The sequence below is a fragment of the Anguilla rostrata genome, chromosome 2 (genome assembly GCF_018555375.3).
Source record: "Anguilla rostrata isolate EN2019 chromosome 2, ASM1855537v3, whole genome shotgun sequence".
NCBI classification, from domain to species: Eukaryota; Metazoa; Chordata; class Actinopteri; order Anguilliformes; family Anguillidae; genus Anguilla; species Anguilla rostrata.
The window spans coordinates 62,578,899-62,592,133 of NC_057934.1; positions in this window are offsets into that span (position 1 = coordinate 62,578,899).

Sequence of the window (13,235 nt, forward strand, 5' to 3'; positions counted from 1 at the left end):
AGGAACTGGAATTACAGGAACCAGACGCTCCAGCGTATCTGCATTCTGAGCTCGGAGGACCCCAGACTGGCATCGCTGTGATAAGGATAGGAAGTGCTGCTGTGGGGGTTATCGTTATATTGCTGCCCTCAACCCCCTCCCCTCTCCCCTCTCCACTCCACCCCACCCCCCCATTCTGGCACTCAGGGGACGTCATTAAGCAGAACGGGCCCGCTGACACTCAGCTAATGGAGTGACCCACCTGTGGGAGAAACTGGTCTAATTTCTGACCTCCAGGTCAAACGGTCCAGGAGGGGCACTGTCACATTACCATGCTCTGTGCTGGCTGAAGAGTAGAGTGGTGAGGAACAGACTGGATGGGTGGTGGGGAGCATGGGGGTGGGGGGGGGGGGGGGTTTGACAGACTGAGAGTGGGGGTTTATGTAGAATCTCCCAGCATACACTGCTGAGAGCCTGGAGACAGCTGACCATGAGCAGACTTGATTTTACTTGCTGAGCAAATGCTTTTCTTCACACACAAAGTGAAAAAAAAGCTGGATGACAACAGCCTTGGAGTTCAAATTCATTATATCTCGGAGTTATTTTATTACATCTTTTTTGTAAATATAGCTGTGGAAATATAGCAGTTCCTGTATCACTGGAATAAAAGGATCTGTATACAGCTTACAGGGGTGACAAACTGGCAAATAAACCTCTAGTCAGGACACTGTTTCCATGCACTGCTGCTGTCACCTTCAGCAAAGGCTCTCAAGTTCAAGAATCTCCTTAATCCTTCTTCCCTTATCTGGGAAGGACAGAGACACTGGTTTTCTGGGAAACAGATTGTGACCCCCTCCGCTCAGAGCCGCAGCCACAGGATGTGCTGCTTTTTCTGTGCCTTATAATCAGCTACCGTTTCAGTCCCAGGAACGCAGTTGAGGTGAGTCAGCAGCCCGAGCAGGTGCTTTAATTGGAAAAGTACGTGTTGAGCAGCAGCAGGAATCAGCAGGTGCCGGGGCTCTCCAGGTCCTGGGCTGCAGATCCCGACCTTCAGAGGGTGAAACAGCACCACTCTGTCCAATTAATGACCTCCAGAGCGAGGGCTGGGCCAGGCCTGTTCCTGGAAATCTACCGTCCGGTAGGTTCTCACACCGACCCTAACGAAGCGCGCCTCATTCGACAGCCAGAGATCTCTTTGAGCTGCTTGGTATTAGAATCAGGTGCACCAAATAGGGGTTGGAGCGAAAACACAGGTAAGGCGGTGAGTCAGATCTCCAGGAACGGGGGCTGGGCAGCCCTGCTCCAGAGCGCCTTGCTGTGAGTTGAGGGACGGGAGTGATTGTGACTCCCGAGGAGTCGGCCCGGGGGAGCGTGGGCCGGCTCTGCTGAGTCACGAGGCTGAGGTGGCTCTTTTTATAGCGCCGCATAAATACACCTGACAGGTTCATTCACGTGCATTAAAAACCCGGTGCCGGTGGCCTCGGCACGCCCGAGAGGCGGAGGCATGCTAATGTTATTCTTATCCCCGTGGCCCAATCGGTGACGGCCTTGTTAACACCCAGGGAAGAATGCAGGTGCCCGTCGCCCGTCCTGAAGCAGGAGCGGCGCTCCTCAGTCGTAACGCGGCCCGCGGCTTTCTCAAAAAGGAGAATCATCGCACGTTTCGACGGTCTGCCCAGCCTCTATTCATCAGCATAAATGTTCACGGCCGCCCTTCAGCAGGTTTCCACTTCCCAAACGGTCTGCTTCTCATTCCCCAAATAAAGCAAACAGACTCTTTCAAGGCCAAATGGCTCTTTGTGTAGACAGACATGCACTCACGCTCGCGCACTCAAAGGTTGCTGTTTTTTATATCAAGGATGTCTCAGAGTTTTCAATCTTGGGATGTTATTATTTGATACAAAAGACAGGTGCAAAACCACGCCCCAGCGTACTGGGGTACCAAGGAGCAGTACACACGACTGTGTCTGCCACCATGTTGGAATGCACACTCACGCTCGCACAAACGCACACCACACCGCACACACAAAGGAGCAAGAGGCAAGGGAGTGGATGACTTAGCCCTTTGTGCGGAGAGCACGGACATGTTGTGCAACTTTCACTACAAGACTGCACCAGCGCAGCACAGCAGCCTAAAGGCACTGTTAGAACCTTCTAGAAGCCTTCCCCTGTCTCTCTCAGTCCTGCTCTCTTTCTGAAATCGATCATCGGCTTTACTGAGGGCTCATAAAAGCATCTGTGATCACAGTACCTCTGCAGGTCAGCGTGCATGATGCCCTTTTAACTACCAACCTCAGGGCTCACTACTTCCAACAGTGATCAAGCTGGCGCACAGCCCAGTGTTCTCAGAACTCCTCACCCCGCTCACAGGAAGAATCTCTCTCACTTTCGCCCCTTCTTCAGAGTTTCTACTTCTATCCATCCGCTTCAGGTGAGTCCGGACGTAAGCGCTGTGCAGCCAATCACTTTTGCTTCAAACTCTCAAGCAGACCCACCCACTCCCGTTCCCATGCCACCAAAGCCAACTAGAGTCTTTCTTGGCTCTCATTTTTTTTTTTATACATCTAAGCATACAGCTCCTCCCTCCCTCTCCATTTTGGTTCATCTGGTCTTGTTATTGTTATCATGAATATGATGCGTGGCATGAATTGTGTAATGAGTTATTTTCTCTGTTCTGCTCTTGTCATGAAGGGTGTAAAATGTATGGGAGACCTCGTGGAACCCAAAGCTGCTGTCGGAAGTTGGTGGTCCAGTTTGGGGGCAATCTTTCTTTTAGTAAAAAATAAACCCTAATGCCCCAGTGCAGTGATGGAGACGTTGTGCTGTAGGTCCTGCTGTCTTTCAGATGAGATGTTAAACTGAGTCCTGACCACAGTCCTGACCCACTGTGGTCATTAAAGATTCCACGATGCTTATTGCAAAAAAAAACGGGGGGGTTCCCCGGTGTCCTGGATAAATTTTCAAAATTTCTCAACCTGCCACCTAATCATCCACCAGTTTTTAAGTGGCCAATAATCGTTTTCTCCCTCTCCACCTCACCTGCATCACTCAGGTGGGTGCTACACATTAATGCTGGTTTGCAGAGTGTTTCCCCCTCGTCACTGTAAAGCATTTAGAGTGTGAAAAAAGCACTATATAAATACAGGCATTATTATTATTGTTATTATTATTATTATTAGAGTGAGAGAGAAAGAGAAAAACAAAGAAAGTATGATCCTGAGAAAGAGCACGAAGGAGGAATGTCAAAGAGCCAGGCAGAAGACACAGTGTGGTTGACAGGTTAATGACCCCCTCATTGATGGAGACAGTCCTATTCCATGTCTCCGGTTGTGACAGCAGAGAGAAGAATAGTAGCGGAGATACATTATGATCTCTGCAGTGCATTCCGACATCAAACTGCGCAATCCATTTCCTGTCCTCTTGCCTGTGGGTACATTGCTCTGCTCCTCTTTCACATCCTCCATCTTGGGGCTCAGACTGTTTTGATGTCTGCAACTGAAGTTTTAGTCTGGTGATTTGCCATTAGAGGATGCTTTAAAGAAAGACGAAGGCCCCAGGGCAGCGATAGGGATACTATGCTATCGGAGGTGCTATCAAGCAGAGGTTTTGTCTCATTAAAAAATCTGGACTGGTCATGGCCCTAATCCAAATTATTATGGCCTAATTTTTTGTTTCAGTCATGTGTTTACTTCCAAGCCACTGTTACTTACATGCGGTGGTGGGGGGGGGGGGTGAGCAACTGTGAACAAGAGTCGCACCCATTTCACAGCACTCTTTGTCTGACGGAGCGTCACCATTCAAGCGTGAATCTTCACTCCACTCCTTTGCTATGATGTTTGGATGATCCACACGCATGACCAGGGGTGAACAAACTGGGCTGTGAGGCAGGTGATGGAAAACAAAATAGAATATATCTAGCATTACGTATATTGCAGTATCTTGTGGAAGATAATACAGGTGTTATTCAGGGGAGACATCAGCACAATGACATCAACTGGAGAGGTAACTATTTTATTTTCCGCTAAATCATGATAATTTTTAGAACTTTAGCAAAAAGAATTATTATCTTTAACTAGCTCTAATAAATATAATCATTTTCTGGCTGCCAATTATTGTTCCATTTACTCAATTTACAATGATAATAACTAGCTAATGAATGAATGAATGCAACTTTTTGCCCTGGAAGGAATTTGTCTAACATGCACTAAGACATAAAACAATTTAGTGTGACACAAATCTATCATAAAATGCGACCTACTGTGTTCACAGCAGGGTTTCCTGTTAGTGCATCCTCTCGGTCTGTAACAATATCTCTTTTTTGCTTCAAAGTCATATCCCAGAGTCTATCTTTTATAAATTTTATAATTACTATTCACACATGGCACCATATTTACTATTAGCCAATCATAGAGGCCAAGAAAATCTAGCATACTGATAGACAATGTTTGTCTAGATTTGTAGCATTGTCCTTTTTTCATAAGTGTGACCTTACACAATGCATTCATTTCAGGCTCTCTGGAATGTTTTACACTGGTGTTTATGCAATTGCAGATGCTTATTCAATGTGGGGTGTGGGGCATGGGGTATACTGTAAATCCCAAATCCTAATAAACATGCTTGTAAACTAATCTACATACTAGTGACTATAGTAGTCTGTTATTATGTCTAATGTCTGTCAGCAAGGCAGCGCAGGGTAGGCATAGCAACAGTGGATGTTGCATGACGAGCACGCCTGTTACAATGTATCGCGCACTGCGCGTGTATGTGGTGCATCATGATAAAGGCCTGGCGCTGTTGACTCCGCACAGGGCCTCACATATCTCCCAGACTGCCCTGCTCACATGAGGCCAGACTGACAGCCATGCAAAGGGTTAAATGGCAGCACGTTACCATAAGGAATCAAACCAGCCACCTTTTTGTTTACAAGCTCTGGTCTCTGCCCACTGCTCCCCTTTGACCAGTTATAAGTGTCAACTGGTTACTCCATTGTGTACATTACTCACACCCCCCCACACCCCCACCAGAAACTCCATCACTTTTAAAAAATCTTATTTAAAGTTTTTTTTCTCCATTTTTAACAAACCCTTTGGCTATCTTGTTGTATGCTATCTTACATGTATCCTTTCAAACTCAGCACAAATCTCTTAAAATAATCCCTGCTGAGTCATATTTATAAATAAAAAATAAAAATAAAAAATTATTTCATGAATCAAATTACTCATTCAATTCCATTATCTGGAACAACTTGTAATTCGGAAGTAGGCTTGACTCAGCCAGCAGTCAGCTGTGGATACAGCGGAATTTGCACTTGCATGCAGAACGCAGCGTCTCACCTCCCTCTTTAATCGAGTGAAAGCACAGCGTGAGCTCGGAAGCTGAAACTCCCCACCCCTCCCTCCCTCCCTGCTGCGTCCTGTCTGAAACAGGGATCCCTGTCTCTTTAGCTAACGCAGGTTCATCCGGTCTGGACTAGACTTCTTACCCTGTCATCTGCAGTAATAGCACAGATACTGCTTTCTCCTTTCCTCAACAAGCTCCACCCCCCCCACCATATACACACACACACACACACACGCCCACCCACACGTATATGCACACAAACGCACGCATGTGTACACACACATATCACACACTCACACGCACATTTCTTCTTTTGTACCTGCGCATGTCTCAATTTTGATTAAATGCCTTTCATCCCTCTCTCCTTTTCACCATCCCTCCTCTCTCCTATGCCATTCCCTCTCCTCTCTTCTTCCCTCTATCCTCTCATAGACCCGTGCTGTTCTCTCTTTCTCTTTCCACATCCTTCTAACTTCATCCTCACTGTCGCTTTGCCTGTCTGTCTGCCGCCATCTCGTCCATGTCTTGTTCTTTCCATTTCTCGCCCCTTTAACTGATTTTTCACAGATTAACAAGAAAACAAGTACAGACAGTTCTACCCTCAAAGGAGGACTTAAAGCTAAAGTAACAAGAACAATAAGCAATGTAGACTAAGTGAATATTTACAGAATGTAATAGACTAAATTGGCCAGCGAGCCTGCAATAAGCCTGATCTTATTCAAGCATAGGAATACTGTGAAACCCTTAAGGTGAAAATGGCAATACATGAACAGTGTCTGTATATAATGTCTGGATATAATATAAATATTTGTTGCGCTCGTGGAGCAGGGGTTTTCTTATCTTAATGAGACATCCCGGTGAAAGAGAGATTAAATAAAACAAAAAAAAAACAAAAAACAAAAACAGTCAGTGGACACAGAGATCCTAGTTCATCAGTGGGATATTATAAAAGTTTAAAATGTATGGCCTGATTTTGCGATGTTTCTTTTTTATTGTTGCATTTTCTGTTGCATTTACAAAATTACAACAATAAACCTTTTATACCTGGGGAAATGAATGGAAGACAGCAGAAACTACTGAAACTATGAGCTACTGCAATGAGACAGTAGCTCATAAAAAGACAGAATTTCTTCCTTAGTATGTGTTAAAATTTTGAAACTTATGACCCATGCAGTTCATTAAAAAAATATTTTTCCACCCGAATCTGGAATGCACAAACTACTGTAAACTACAGTAAAGTACTGTATATACAAGCATGCTCATATACAGCTCCTGCTGCCAGCTCAGGAGGGTGAATCCATGGTTCTCCTCTGAAGCATGCACCTGCCAGCTGCTTCTTTTCACACCACAGCAGGGGCAGAGGAGACCCATTCATACGACAGTCAGCAGGAGTCGCTCAAGCAACAATGCTATTTATCCCCACCAACAGCATTCATCTGTCATCTGTTTAATTTGCTTATGGTGACAGCTGTTATCATTTAGTGCATTTTAATACAGTATATTTGTAAGTTAAAGTTGCAGTATTTTCTATCATTGTTTAAAGGAGTTTCTTATGTTTGAATACATTGTAGTGTTCAAATTTAGGAAACCATTCTACATGAAGAAATTAGTCTTTAATGACATTCTTGAAAGTAGTCAATTACATTCTAAACTATGCATGTTTCCAAGATGGTGGTGGAACTGAAAAGATCCACATACTGTAGCCTGAGTTCAAATTCACAGATATCACTTTAAAACGTTATATTGTTCTACTGTAGGTTTGTATGTAATTACAATGATTATAATACAAATAAAAAGTATTGGGACAATGGCATATTTTTTCTTGTTCTGGCTCTGTGCTCCAGCACACTGGATTTCAAAAAATACTATTTGAATATGAGGTTAAACTGTATATTTGTGAACTGTAATTTGAGGGGATTTGCATACATATTGGTTGATCCATATCGGGTATATACTATATGAAACTCTTGACTCCATGGGATTAAAGTGAAAACGCTCTTGCATTAAGAGCTTCTCTGCTGGCATGTTCAGGTATCTCTGTAATGAACCCTCTGATTCCTCCATCCCTTCTGTACAAATTACTCATTGTGTGCCACCAGTGTGGGTCCCAATGTGGGTGCGTCCCTGCTCTGTGGCACAGCCAGGGCACAGATCCTACGTCTGAGAAGCCCCTCGCCGAAAATCCCCCCACAGGTACCACGTTGGTTCAGAAGGGTGAATGTGCCCAAGTGAGTCTGGAGTTTAAGAATCGCCTGCCCACCACAACAACAACAACAACAACAACAACAACAACAACAACAACAACAACAACAACAACAACAACAACAACAACAACAACAATAATAATAATAATAATAATATATTTAATTTGAATATTGTTTTATTTTAATTTAGTTTTGAATAACTTTATTTATATTGCACATATCAGAACAAAAAAAACAAGGCAAAGAAACACATGAAGGTAAAATTAGACAAACAAAATACAGACAGCATTGAAAAGGATATTGCATAATATTGAAATACAAAATCACATTAAAATTATGACGACATAAAATAAAAACAAAATTCACACAAAGGCCAAATGCTAACACATTCAGGTTTAAATCCATTGTGCTGAGCTGTTTTCATCCCCGAACCCCCAGAAATATTAAATACTTCTCTCAGGCCGTGCTAAATCAAAAAGCCAGCCTGCTCTGCAACGCTTCAGAAATCAAACGCGCTGAAAAAGGGATTGTTCTCCGTGATTGTGCAGTGCCCTGCCAGGCCCATAAATAAATTAGCATAATCCAGCACGGAGGTGACGCCCATTACACTGACCTGCATCTGTATTCATAAACCTCCCCCTGACATTAAGCATCTCCCTCTGAACATGGTTTCAGCATCCGCCAACATGGATGCTGTTTGTGGCCTTTGAGGTGCTACTGACGTAGAAAAAAAGGTTCGGTAGAGTGCATCACAAACATTCAAATCCTTCAAATGCCGCGAGTTACCAACTTGACATCTGCTGCGGCTTCTTCAACCATCACCTTCAATTGAGGTTTCATGAATTCAACTGTATCTCTTATATTAGGATTTGAGTCAGTAAGTTGGCGGGAGGCCATAACAGTTTGGTTAGAGACTGTACGTGTAAGTGCGGGGTGCTCTGCCGTGGCTTCTCTTGAGTGATTAGCAGATAGGGATGGAGAGCAGGGTGTCATGACCCCAAAATGGGTGGTGCCATTGGTACTGAGCCACCAATGAGGCCCAATTACAACACTTTGTTATGGATTAGATTGGCTGCTACCAGCAGTTAGTGCCCCGTAAAGGGGATGATGGTGTTTCTTATTGTTTTGCCTGACCAACAATCAAAGGGTTATTCAGGCAATGGAAATTTCTGTTTTACATATATTTCATGTACAATAATCATAATCATATTGTGTACAGTGGCTCTGTATTCCTGGAGACCTACCATTTAAAGATGGAGTAAACTGGACTATGGATGTAGACCTCCGCCATTGTGTGCTGGTCAATGTTTGAAATGATCTTAGTTATGGTAGACTTGGAGAATGCTTCTCATTGTGTCACATTGCAACCCGTTTTTGTAGACTTGTTTTGAAGATAAGGGAGCATGTGACTGCACAATACCATTCATCCTATTATGCAATACGCCTTGTATGTTCCCCTTTTGACGCTCAGCAAAGTGGGTTCTACAAATTGCTAGATAGGAATGAGAATCATTAAGTGGACCAACAGCAAATCCCAGCTCCTGTATAATGCTACAGTACATATGTTGTGGGTTCTGCTCAGCCTTTTTTGTTTATAAGTATACGGCATTGGGTGTAATTTCAAAAAATCAATATGTCGTTGAAAAATGTCAGTGATTGCCCAGCTCTGGATGAAGACAGCAGTGGTCACCGTGGAGATGGCTTCAATCATGGCTCAGAATCACTGACCTCTGCCCTCCAATTTCAAGTGTCTCCCCTTGTTTGTGTGTGTATATGTGTGTGTGTGTGTGCATACGTGTGTGCATATGTGCGTGCATGAGTACGTGCATGTGTGTGTGCACATGTGTGTGTGTGTGTATGTGTTGTGCGTGTGTGAGTGCAGGAGAAAAAGACGGGAAAGCAGAAAAAACAGAAAGAAATAGAGAGAGAAAAAGGGATTTTGGAAAGAGGGAAAAAGAGAGAGTGAGAGGAATATTCAGAAGGAACCTATGAAAACACATCCCTTCCCCAGCAGCTCAAATTTCCATCTTTATAAAACGTATCATTCACTAGGGCACTGGGGCACACAAGGAGGGATTTTAGTGGAGTGCCGAATGATAACACTAATTTCCCAGAACAAGTCTGCTGCCTCCTCTTGTGTTCATGCAGCCCACAACATCGTGGCTCGATCAAATTCCTACATCTTCCTCTTAGTCACGTCTCTCAGAGATTGAGTTTACATACAGTACCGCCTACATTTGCACCAGCGGGATTCCTTACAATGAGACCTCAGCGCTCTTGGTGCAGCTGATGTCTGCACAATGGGAAAGCCACGAACCAACGTGGTTTGTGGTTAGCTTTGACTTTGTAGCTGCATTTATGTAGTTCATGCTATTGGATACAGAGCCTGCTAATTTAGCACATAACAAATATGCTAAATTAGTTCCTTTAGTGTAGCACGAATCCTGGGTAGACTAGGCAGTCCAAAAATGCTTGTGATCATTTCTGGGAACATTAAAGAATAACACAATATTTGTATGCGTGTGTTGGTGTGTGTGTGTGTGTGAGAGAGAGAAAGAGAGAGAGAGAGAAACATTGTGTGTACTTGGTATATGTAGGCAAGAGAATGAGTGACTTGTGTAATTTTGTAATTGGGTGCTTTGTCACACTGCCTCCCTCAGGACACGCTAGGTAATACAGGGTAATGCTTTAGGAGTCCTCCTGAGTGATGTGCATTTAACAACAGAGAGATACTTCCTGAATCCAAACTACAGCAACCCAGTAATTAGCATAGCTCTTCATGCTAACCTTTAGTTTAGTCATTCTAGGCTAGCTCCAGATTGCTCAGAAAGTCACCCATAAAAGCCCAAAAAAACTGCAAGCGATGCCCTTTAGAATATATTCCATGATATATTCCATTTGCTTACATACAACCCACTTATTTGGTTGAATATTGAGGAAATTTGACATATCTTGCTCAAAGGACGGAGTGTGGCACAGTGGGTAAGGAACTGGGCTTGTAACCGAAAGGTCGCCGGTTCGATTCCCGGGTAAGGACACTGCTGTTGTACTCTTGAGCAAGGTACTTAACCTGCATTGCTTCAGTATATATATCCAGCTGTATAAATGGATACAATGTAAAATGCTATGTAAAAAGTTGTGTAAGTCGCTCTGGATAAGAGCGTCTGCTAAATGCCTGTAATGTAATGTAATGTAAAAAGGCACAAAGATAGCGTCCCATTTGGGACTTAAAGTTGCAACTGCTGAGTTCCACACCCTGTTCCTTAACTGGTATGTGATACTGCAGGGGTTCAGTATGCAATTAAACGCCATTGTGGTCATAAAAACTAAAGCACATACAGTGATAAACTGCCACTGCTTGCAAGCTTGAGAACCTTGATTCCCAGATGTTGGTAGATAGCTGTTATAAAGTATATCGTCCTGATTGTCTGCCTGTCTGTCTGTCTGTCTGTTCCTTTACAGAAATGGTAACTCGCCTCAACTGTTCTCTTGCTGGAAACAAAAAGCAGCTGACCCCATGGCTTTCTGGAGCCAGTACTGCAGACCCTGGCTGTTGATTAACAGTAGGCAGTCCTGTACCTGGAGCACCAGTAATGTTTCTGGGTTTTTTTTTTACGTTATCCGATCCCCAAATGACTCACTTAACCATCAGGCTAAGTGAACATATATGTGACCGTGAGCTGGAGGTGCCATTCAGAGTTTCAATACTCATCCTCAGACTCAGCAATACATCGTGCTCAGATGGAACAAAACCGTGAGGCGTCTCCAGAACTAAATGGGCAGGACTGCCTGTACCTGATCTGGACAAACTGATGGCTGGAGATGGTGTTTGCTGAGCCGTCAGAAGGGCGAGGTATCGGGCATGTGTGTGCCTCGTGTGTGTGAGCCGTCGAGCAGCTCAGGGGCCAAGATGAAATGGGAGCTGTGTGTGTTTTCGGCGTCCATGTGGAATTGGATGGTCTCATCTGTGCATGCAGCCCGTCTGAAGTGCTTTGAACTTGGACAGGCTCTCTGTGGAGGGTGTGTGCATGTGTGTGTGTGTCTCTGTGCTTCTTGATGTAGCGCAGAGACACACAGAGGGGACCGGCAGGAGGGGGGCTAAGAGGACCCCCGGCGGGGACGGCTCCCTGACCTGGCGCCCGCTCACCCCCTACCTGCCTCTGCGTGTGTGTGTGCGTGTGTGTGTGTAGGTGTATGCACATGTGTGTGCGTATGTGTGTGTGTGTGTGCATGTGCGAGTACTGCAGCGGCTCTCAATGTGATAAAAACTGCTCAATAAACACATGTGCAGGTGCACACACATTCATACGCAAGCACATACAAATGCATAAATACAGACACACATGCAAGCACATCAAATCACACACACACACACACACACATGCACTCAGGTCATGAGACCACAAGCACTCAAACACACGCATGTACTCATACACACATGCTTACAAAATAGACATGCCGTCAACGACACACAGAGATACTGTAGGCCTACACACATGGGCCCACACACAGAGGTCACTGGAAGTTTAGAATTAAATATTTAGTATCCTTCCCTTTTCAGGCTTGGTACCATGGGGGCTGTTCCCATTGAAGCCGTGTCTATAATCTGCAATGTGCAGCACTTGGTCACTGCTGACTTCAAAGAGAAATCCATACTCTAGACCCAACTCAGCCTGTGATTAGAAAACACTGGCCAGGCCCTCCAAGTGAGCAGTGTGCCTGTCTGTAGATGCAGATATATTTATATGACTGAGCTGTCAGCTACCTTACACCACACCGGTGTCTGTATGTCTTCAGCACATTAACAGTATGAAACACCTATATGTTACCCCAGCTGTGATTTATTTGCTGTTGTGGAAATGGTACTCTTATTTCTTCTTCATGGAGATGGAGAGGGGCATTACGGTGGTATAGCCTGTTGTTTGTTTTGTTTGGCCCTGAGCATTTAAATCTTCCTGAGTCCCCTTTCTGAGTACCTTACTCTCTAACTCTTATTCTGTCATCTCCTTGTTCTCTCTCTCTCTCAATGTAGCACAGGGACACACTCTATCTCTCTCTCTCACTTTCTAACTCTTGCACTCCCCCTGCCTCTCTCTCTCTCTCTCTCTCTCTCTCACTCACCAAATCCAACGCAATCTAACATAATCCAATCCAATTCAAATTCACTGGCATGTCAAAAATGTTTCCATGTTGCCAATGCCTGTCTGTAACAAGCAACTGGAACAATCACAATACAAAAAGCAATATATTAAATCCGAATAACAACTGATCAAAATAGGAAATTATAAAAAATTATATTTCTGCCTATTTAAATGATAATTTAAAAAATTCTGTGTGTGTGTGTGTGTGTTTGTGTGTAATAACAGACACAGAAAGAATATAGGATCATTTAGGTTCACCTAAATTATCCAAACATAATTTTCACCTGAGAAAGACCTAGTTAGCACATTAGTCTCTTAAAAAAGCAGATGCCTTCTGGGAAATGCCTGCAGTCCAACACAGTGCACAGGAAAGGCTTTAGGTCAGCTGCAGCAATTCAGGTCACTGAAGAATGAGGTGAAAAGCTGCTACCACCCGCAGGTCCATTGAGATCTCGCACTACCTGAGTCTGTGCTGTAGTTCTACGTAGGTGTGCACTGGCGTGTACGTTATTACCGGGCAGCACGGCGCCCTCGTGATCACAGTGTAAGGCACAGGGGAGGGAGTCTTGTT